The sequence below is a fragment of the Mus caroli genome, chromosome 11 (genome assembly GCF_900094665.2).
Source record: "Mus caroli chromosome 11, CAROLI_EIJ_v1.1, whole genome shotgun sequence".
NCBI classification, from domain to species: Eukaryota; Metazoa; Chordata; class Mammalia; order Rodentia; family Muridae; genus Mus; species Mus caroli.
The window spans coordinates 66,616,095-66,624,520 of record NC_034580.1 but is presented as its reverse complement, the minus strand read 5'-3'; positions in this window follow the sequence as shown (position 1 = coordinate 66,624,520).

Here is an 8,426-nt window from a genome sequence, read left to right as displayed (position 1 = left end):
AAAGCTGTATAGTCTAAAGCTCCTTGTTCCTTGATGGACAACAAGGCTTAAGGCTTCAATGCCATTTTTATGTGTGATGACCAACTGGCTTGATCTCGTCCTGGCCCTCATCCCTCTTCATTAAAGGTCTTTGCAAGGAACACAACCAAAAATGGAAGTCCAAACCTGTTATCCTCCCTAAAATATGTTGGAACTGTATTTGCCAGTACCTCAGATGGTGGCCATATTTGGAGACAGGATCTTAATCATCAAGTTAAAATGAGGGATAGAGGATAGACACACAGACAGTGTACAGTATGACTGGAGACTCCATATGAAGGGAAAATCGGGACACAAACATTATATAGTATGGAAGGATAATGGGAAGATACTTAAAGAGGGAGCTGGAGAGATGACATAGAAGTTAAAAGCACTGGCTACTCTTCTAGAGAGCCAGGTTCAATTTCTAGTATCCACACGGAGGCTCACAACCATCTGTAACTCCACTTCCAGGGGATATGATGATTTCTTCTGGCTGTTGTGGGTACTAGACATGCATGTGGTACATAGATATATGCGCAGACAAAAAATTACATGCAAAATTAAAATTAAATGAGACATAAGGAGGTCAGCAAAGAGAGAGGCTCAAAACAAACCCCTCAGTCTCAGCCCTCAGGAGTAGCTCCCAACACTGGCACTTCTACTTCAGACTTCGCACCTATAGAGCTGTGAGACAGGTATGTTTGTCTAGGTCACCCAGTGTGTGCTGCGCTGTCATGTGAGCCCTCAGCAAAGCAGTATCAAAGCGTTACTGTCCTCATTGGTTTGGGTCAACTTGACATAAACCTAGATGTAACCAGGAAGTGGGAATCTTAATTGAGAAAATGCCTCTATCGCCTGTAGGCAAGTCTGTAGGGCATTTTCTTGCTTAATGATTGATGTGGGAGGGCCTAGCCTATTGGGAGGGCAATGCCAGCCCTGGGCATATGGCCCTGGGTGGTATAAGAAAGCAAGCTGAGACCACAAGAGGCCACATAGCGCTGTTGCGGCAGGAGACACATAGAGGCCCTGGGAGCCGCTACAAGGAGCAAGTGTGTGGTGGAGAGATGGGAGAGAAAGAGACGCAGAACAATTTGTGAACTATAAAGAGAGGTAGAGCTGGAGACTCTAGGTTTGAGAGGAACTGGCTGATGTAAATAGCCTGCTTTGCCCTCTGAGGCCTGTCCTGGTTCATGCTCCCTCTGAAGGTCATGTCTGGGTCTGTGCCCCTGAAGCAGCAGTGTCTGCATTGATGTCTGTGGCCCGTCTTACCACCAGAGGATGCCCCTAGTCTGGACTGCTGCCTGGAGCCATGTTGATGCCTGAGGGCTGCAGAGAGCTAGCCCTGCCCCTTGCCCACTGCAGCATTCGGGTGAGATGGACCTGCTTCTCACCATGCCAGTGTTGGAGACCCAGCCCTGGTAGTCTGGGTGTGGGAGAGCTGGTCCTGATGGTGTGAACATGGGAGAGCTAGTCCTGTCTCTCACTGGCTGCTGCAGGCAGGAGAGCTGGCAGGCTGACAGACTCAGCTACCACCCAGACCCAGAGCCAGGACTTTGAGCTGGCTCAACCCAACATGTATCAACTGCTCAAGGGGCAGGTCCTACAAAAGCAAAGCTTTAGGATCTCCATGACACAGGGCAACTCAGGATATCCAAGAGGATTCCCAGTGAAGATCCAGTATTGATGGTGTAGCAGAACTCTAGGCCTTGAACAGGACCGATGACTCATCGCAATGGACATTTGCAAGTAAAGATGTTTGGGCCAAAGAGTATACAACATGACACTCTTTTCCATTGTGAGATATTTTTATTTTTATTTTTTGTTTTATTTTGGGGGAGAAGTTACAAGGGTAGAGGATGGATATGGAGGGTCATGGAAATGAGTGAGATGGGGTAAAATTACAAAGAATCAATAAAAAGTTAATAAAAGAAAGAAAGAAAGGAAGGAAGAGTGGAAGGAAGAAAGAGAGAGAGGAAAAAAGAAAGAAAAAGAGAGAGAGAGAGAGAGAGAGAGAGAGAGAGAGAGAGAGAGAGAGAGAGAGAGAGAGAGAGAGAGAGAGGAAGAAAGCAAGTTGAGCAAGCCAGGAGGAGCAAGTCAGTGAGAAAGGCTCCTTCATGGCCTCTGTTTCAATTCCTGCCTTCAGTTTCCTGCCTTGAGTTCCTGTCCAACTTCCCTCAGTGATGGCTTATGACCTGAGAGTTGAAAAAGGAAATAAACTCTTTCCTCTTCAAGTTGCTCTTGGTCATGGTGTTTTGTCACAGCAATAAAAACCTTAACTAAGACACTTGCTTTCAAAGGAGTTTCAAAAGCATCTGGGGCCTTTGAATGGGGCTGGGAGAAGACAGAGGAGAAGGTAAAGGGCTGGGTGTACGTGATCAATGCACGATGTTTGCATGTATGGAAACACTGAAGTGAAGCCTGTTAATTTAGCACAATTAACACATACTAATACTTAAAAAACAGCAGCATGGACTCCAGATATGGATGCAGGACAGCACTGGGGCACACTGGCAGCCTCTGTTCTTATTGGGCTTGCACACATGAGTGCAGTGCCCATGACAGTTGGAGAGTTGGATTCCCTTGAAGCTAGAGTAACAAGCTATTGTGAACTGCCCAATCAATGTAGGCGCTGGGAACCAAATGTGGGTCCTCTGCAAGAGCAATGCATTGTTTTTGACCTCAGACCCATCTCTTCAACCACCCCCAGACACGAATTCTTAAAGGGCCACCTGAAAGGAGTCATTGACCTACTCTTTTAGCTAGGGTTTACTGCTGTGAACAGATACCATGGCCAAGGCAACTATTATAAGGACAACATTTAATTGGGATTGGCTAACAGGTTCAGAGGTTTAGTCCATTATCATCAAGGTGGGAGCAGGGCAGCATCTAGGCAGGCATGGTACAGGAGGAGCTGAGAGCTCTACGTCTTCATCTGAAGGCCGCTAGTGGAAGACTGACTTCCAGGCAGCTAGGCTGAGGGTCTTAAGCCCACAGTGACACACCTACTCCAACAGGACCACATCTCCTAATAGTACCACTCCCTGAGCCAAGCATATACAAACCCTCACACCTGCTCAGAAAGCTAACTTTGCACTTTAATGCACCATGCCAGCTGCTGAAACTTCATGGAAGGTACTTGGATGGGGTGTGTCTAGAGGCCAGTGCCAGGAACTGTGGCAGGCAGTAGTGTACTTTATTGAGATGACAGGAGCCATGTGGATGGGGAGAGGGGAAGGATGCAAGATGCGTGTGAGAAGAGGAACCTCCCACTCAGATCGGAACTCTCCTTCATCCCTGATTAAGCGAAGGTGGCAGAGGCTCCGTGTGTATTTTAGTCACTGTGATATTAATTTCACTGAGTTCCCAGGCCACGATGACTCTATGAATCCTGCCTTTCCTGAACTAATGGGCTGGCATAAATAACTCCAGGGGGAAGCCCTCAGCCTCACAGCTCCTAAGCCAGGCTGGAGTTAATCAATCCTTGGCTCCAAGTGTAGCCGAAGGCAGAGATGTCAGGGTCAGAGGTTATGTCTGTCTGGGGCTAATTTCCTTCTAACAGATGGCTCTCCAGAGAGCCTGGGTGCCATGTGCTTAGAGGAAAGCCATACTTGGGGGTCAGGAAACTGGCCTCTGATTCTTTTATTGGCCCAGAGGCATAGGCAGTCCACACAGTGAGTTGGGCTAACTCATTCTCCATTGAGTGAACACTCCCATCTCTTGGGAAGAGGTTAGTTCACTATCTCTTGGCAGTAGGTACGTACACTGTCTGTCTGTCTGTCTGTCTGTGTCTGCTGTCTGCTGTCTGCAAGTGTCCCCTAGTTGATGGCTCATCTCATCTGGCACTATCACAGTCTTCATTTCTCCCAGAAGACTGGATGCACAGGTTTGGGAACTTGGCCTGGAGCCAGGCTGCTTTAGTTCAGATTTTGGCTTTGTCTCTTACTGCTCTGAGCATCTTCCAAGCCCTCTGACTCTCCATTTCCTCATTTGCCAGACAGGCGAGAAGTGATGAAGGCTGCTATCCAGCCCAGCGAATGCTGCTCACCCTTAGGGCTTACCATAAGGACTTAATGCATGACCACGAGTCACGTCTGGGGTTGGGGCTTGCACATCTACTGAGAGCTTACTGATTGTTTTCTATTATTAGAGCTCTCTCCTCAGGGACCTCATCTGCCCTGGTTTCTTGAGAAGCATCCATGGCAGCTCAGATGCTCTGACCTTCTCCAGAGCATCCTAGGAAAGGACAGGACAGGACTATGGAGCATTCACAAGAACTCCACTGTTGGGGCTCCCAGTACCCTGCCAGCCTGGCTGGGAGTTTTTCATGTCTCATCATAGGCAAGGGGTCAATGGTTAGTTCATCAGAGGTTTTGTTGATGGGGCTATAGCATCTTGTACTGCAGCAGGCTATGAACAGAGTCTACTGGTCTGGGTCATCTTGCAAACTGTGTTTATGCTCCAAGGACTATGAGGAGAGCATAGAAGGGCTTCAAGCAACTCCCTTTGTACATAGCACTTGGCAATCAGAAAGCCTCATCACCCTCTTAGTTATTTATATTGTTAAAATTTAATTTATTCTGCCACATTTTCATATATATTATATTCTTCATTTGCTTTGTGTACTGATCAAAAGCAACTTGGTGGGGGAAAGGGTTGAGTTGGCTTACAGGCTCCGATGACAGTCCATCTTTGAGGGAAAGTGGGGTGAGAACTCAAACAGGGCAGGAAGCAGGAGGCAGGCACAAAAGCAGAGGTCATTGAGGAACACTGTTTACTGGCTTGCTCCTCATAGCTTACTTAGCCTGTTTCCTTATAGACCCCAGGACCACCTGCTCAGGAATGACACCACCCACAGTGGGCTGAGCCCTCCCATACTAATCATTCAAGAAAATGGCCCACGTGTTGCCTACAAGTCAATCTGATGAAGGCAGTTTTTCAATTGAAGGTTCATCTTTCCAATGACCCTTCTATGTTAAGTTGATAAAACAAACACAAACAAAAAACTAGTCAACACACACACACACACACACACACACATACACACACACACACACCACCTTGATTATATTCTTCCTCATTATCTGTCTCCTTCTCCTTCCCACTGAACTATTTTTCTATTCCACCACATCCTCCTATAATTTTGACTTTTTTGTTTGTTTTTGTGGCCTACTGTATTTGATTAAGGTTGTCTGCATGAACACAGGGGATTATTTACTTGAGCAAGTGCAACTTGCCAGAGGCCACACTACTGAGAAACATGAGTCCCAGCACTATTAACTATAGGAGTACCCTATAGTAGGTAGGGATTATTAGCGCTCTCTCCCCATGATGGAATGCTGAGCCCAGTCTTATACAGATGCTGTATTCTGTGGACTGTATACAATACTGCTGCTCTTAACATCCATGTCAATTTCTGAAGATAACGCTACACAGCACCCTCCCTCTCTCTACCCCTTACATGCCCTTTCTCCTGTGACATTCCTTGAGCTGAATTCCTTGAAGAGTTGCCCCTATTGAGGTCTTGTTGGAACCTCTGCAGAGCTCAGGGGGACTGACACTTCACTGATAGATATGTTGAGATTGCCGATGGCACAGCTGAGACAGCAGAACCATCTTCCCCCACTTGCTCTGCACCCGCCCACCTCCCACTACTTGTGGAGTAGGTCCAGGACTCTGTCCCTTAATCAACTCAAAGCTTTGGTTCCAGGCTGTGCCCTAGGAAAGGGTGCCCTTTCCCAGGCTTCTGCACATGGAACAAGAAAACCTAATTCTGAAAAGCCCCGTGATGTATTTATTTTCAGAAGTCACTGGGCAAACCCAACTCCCGACGACAGAGGCTCAATTCATTAAGCTCAGATGATTAATTATGGGGCAATTAAATATTTGATTAAATTAATCCTAAAGTGTTTAAACATTGTTTTGCAAAGAATGTTTGCTCATTAATTATAAGGAGTAATGCATGAATGAAGTGAGGATGGGGAGTATGCGAGAATCAGGAAGCTTGGAACATGCCCTTGAGGCTCTTCTCTGGAGAGAAGGAGTAGGAGCCTGCCTACAGTCCACCTCTCTGCCCTTGGCATCTCTGTGCTCTTGTTTGCAAATGAGTCTAGGGAGGATAGAGTCATGGGTGAATCCCTGGCAGGACTAGGGTACAGAAGCAGGAGATCTAGTCCTCCTGAGGTGTCCTTAAGTGCATACCTGCCCAATTGGTCTCAGGGCCTGTGCCTTCCTATGGCACATATGGGGAGAGCATCAATTCTTTAGTTTCTTGTGGGATGAGAGCTTTTAAGGAATTTTTTTTTGAGACAGGGTTTCTCTGTATAGTCCTGGCTGTCCTGGAACTCACTCTGTAGACCAGGCTGGCCTCGAACTCAGAAATTTGCCTGCCTCTGCCTCCCGAGTACTGGGATTAAAGGCATGCGCCACCAAGTCCGGCTGCTTTTAAGGAATTTAATTCACCTTTATATTGTCAACCAAGGAGGTTGTCTAATCTGGGAGTGTCTAATCTGACTGGCCTCCATTTCTGTAGGCTCCATGCCACCTTCTTTGAAACTCCTCTCTTCAGTGGATACCCAGCTTTGATGGGACCTAATTCTGTGGCCTTCAAATTCTGTGACCAAAATCTACTGGAAGTGATTTTCAGAGGTGAGCGGACCAAGGAAGGGAGGATGGTCAAACATGCAGGAGTGACTGGGGCCTCTGGGAGATGTCCTGGGCCTGGTGTTCTGCTGCTTTGGATTGGAAGATCCCAGGGCCTGGAGCAAAGGAAGGACTTGGCCATAGTCCAGCGAAGGAAAGCAGAGGGCAAGTTACAGGCAGCTGGAGATGCTGGGTCCAGGGTGAAGGAGATTCAGGGGTAGTATGACAGGGGCCAACCAGAGGGCTCGAAAGGTGAAGAGTGAGCAAAGATAGCCAGTGTATACATCCAGTGTATACATCCTTTATAAGTTTTATTGCAAGAAAGAAGGAGCGATGTGGTGGTGGCTAAAATAAGGTTTTGAGCAAAGACTGAGGTGTTTGCATATAATACAATTAGCACACATCAATGGTGAAATCTTCAGAGAGCCAGGATCATGCAGGTTTTGCATATTTTAGTTAGTCTCCATTGGCTCTATCCTAGTTTATCCCTTCCTTTGGACTCCTGGGTGATATACATGCCAGGATGACGAATTTGAGTCTCCAGGGTAACCAGCTTAGAATCCTGAGTCCCATGAGTCTACCAGAAGAGCAGCAGGACATAGCTGTTCTATTCACTGGTGATGGAAAGAGTGGGCTGGTATCCTGGGGCCCAGGACTTGGGTCCTACAGCCTGGAGCCTGAGGCTTGGGGCCTGGAACTTGGGCCCTGGAGCCTGGAGCCTGAGGCTTGGGGCCTAGAACTTGGGCCCTGGAACCTGGGGCCTGGGGCCTGGGGCCTGGGGCCTGGGGCCTGGGGCCTGGGGCCTGGGGCCTGGCTCTTGGGCCCTGGGGCCTGGCTCTTGGGGCCTGGGGCCTGGCTCTTGGGGCCTGGGGCCTGGCTCTTGGGGCCTGGGGCCTGGGGCCTAGGAGCCTGGAGTGCCGGTTCCCTTCCTAAACCTGCTAGTAGCTAGCAGTGAACTTGGGCTGCTCAGTTCTCTCTTTTGAGCATAAACATCCCCCAGAGAAGTAACAGTTCTGTACAATTGTGTTATGAACCAGCTCCCTTTAGCTTTTCCCTTTAACTTTTCTTGCTACAACCCCCATATTGTGTCCCCATGTCCAGGTAGGAGACACAGGAATCACTGGCTATCCCCAGCTGTCTTGTTTTAAACCTTCTGAGCCTTTTCAACTACTCCAAGGGGAATCCTTCACTCTAGTCTAGCTCAGCTCTATTTGCAAAGCCTCAGGGTTGGTTAACACCTCCTCTTCTTGATTCAGAATGAGGTAAGGGGTTCCCTCTTCTCTCTAGCTGCCTCTTCCCTGTCAGGATGAGCCTCATGATCCCTGACAGCCGTCTATATTTGAGTGGCTGGAACAGAGTGGGACCCAGAACCGCTTCCTCTTATCCCCAGTCATTGGAACAAACTCCTGGATTCCCCTGAGCATTTCAGGGAGTCACAAATGTCCAAAGCCAAGGGCTTCCATCGGTGGAACTCAAGCTCACTGTATTGGCAAGCGGAGGAGTCCCCTGTTTGTCCCTCATCTGTCCAACCTCCCATAGCTCTGCTCAGCAGTTGGAGCACCAAAAGGTTAAAAGGTTCCATTTTCTTTGTGAGACTTAAGATACTGGGACAAGGAGGGAGTCGTCTCTAGCAAAATTCCACATCCTTGGAAGTCGTAGATTAAACCACACTGACTTTACTCCAATTGACTGCCTGGAGATGTTTGATTTCTCCATTTCAGTCTCAAGAGGAGAGAGAGACAGAGAGATAGACAGAGAGAGAGAGA